The following is a 1,296-nucleotide window of genomic DNA, read 5'->3' as shown; positions in this document are numbered from 1 at the left end:
GGGTGGGAAGATTTGGGAGAATGGCATTGAAACATGTAAAATATCATGTATGAAATGAGTTGCCAGTCCAGGTTCGATGCACGATACTGGATGCTTGGGGCTGGTGCACTGGGACGACCCAGAGGGATGGAATGGGGAGGGAGGAGGGAGGAGGGTTCAGGATGGGGAACACATGTATACCTGTGGCGGATTCATTTTGATATTTGGCAAATCTAATACAGTTATGTAAAGTTTAAAAATAAAATAAAATTTAAAAAAAAAAATTAAAAAAAAAAAAAAGCTTATTTTATGTACTTTGGACACTGAGTCTTTGAGGGTTAATGTGAATTGCTAAGAGCTACACAGCTAGTAATTATGATGATAATAAACAATAATGGTGACAACATTTATTGAGCACCTGCTATTAAGCTGATTTAGACATAGTCACTGTTATCTGGTAGTAGAAGATACTGAGCTGCTTGCTTGATCTCTCCACCTCCTCACTTTTCTTAGGCAGGGTCCCAGGACCCTGGAGATGTGTACCCATCTGCATGCAGGAGTAGCCCACAGTGTGACTCTCCCAGCTTTCCAGAGGGATTTATTTTTGCACTGTTCTACGCCCAGTTGGTCAAGGAGGAGCCCAGTGGGTCATTTGCCAGTGCTGTTGACAGTGGAGCTAGGGTTGGGACCCTGTGTTTTATGCCAAAGGACCAGCTTGAAGGAGGGTGTGGATAGGAGACCTGGAATATTGCAGGATCCATTGCTTCATTCCATCAGCATGATGACCACACACATGGGTCAGCTTCAGTTGAAAGAAATGTGAGCTTAGAATCAAGCAGATCTGGGTTCAGAATCCAGGAACTAGCCCTAGAACCTTGGAAACTTGCTAAAGCCCTCTTGGCTTGTGTTCCCTTATATGTTAAATGGGGTCAATAATAACCACTTCATTGCCTGTTAACTCTTGGGAAAGTTAGCAGAAATAACTTGTAGAGTCCAGTCCAGTACCTGACATTACGTGTTTTCAGTGAAAGTCAAAGTCGCTCAGTCATGTCCGACACTTTGCTACCACATGGACTATACAGTCCATGGAATTCTCCAGGCCAGAATACTGGAATGGGTAGCCTTTCCCTTCTCTAGGGGATCTTCCCAACCCAGGGATTGAACCCAGGTCTCCTGCATTGCAGGCAGATTCTTTACCATCTGAGCTATTAGGGAAGCCCAGATGTTCAATAAATAACAGTTGTTGTCATGAATGTCTCCCATGTCACCAATGGCAATTCTCTTTCAAACTACCAGAAATTAGTTAAAATTTTTTGG

General features: G+C 43.3%; 1 non-coding gene across 1 annotated transcript; it reads right to left on the bottom strand.

Annotated features, from left to right (window-relative positions):
* Positions 1-514: 514 nt before the first annotated feature.
* On the bottom strand, positions 515-643 carry LOC129640497 (small nucleolar RNA SNORA35). Its single transcript, XR_008708864.1, has one exon. It is a non-coding gene; the product is annotated as a small nucleolar RNA SNORA35 (small nucleolar RNA).
* Between the last annotated feature and the right edge of the window lie 653 nt (positions 644-1,296).

Source organism: Bubalus kerabau, chromosome X (assembly GCF_029407905.1).
Source record: "Bubalus kerabau isolate K-KA32 ecotype Philippines breed swamp buffalo chromosome X, PCC_UOA_SB_1v2, whole genome shotgun sequence".
Classification (NCBI taxonomy): domain Eukaryota; kingdom Metazoa; phylum Chordata; class Mammalia; order Artiodactyla; family Bovidae; genus Bubalus; species Bubalus kerabau.
Note: the sequence above shows the minus strand (reverse complement) of the source record. Positions and strands in the feature narration are given on the sequence as shown.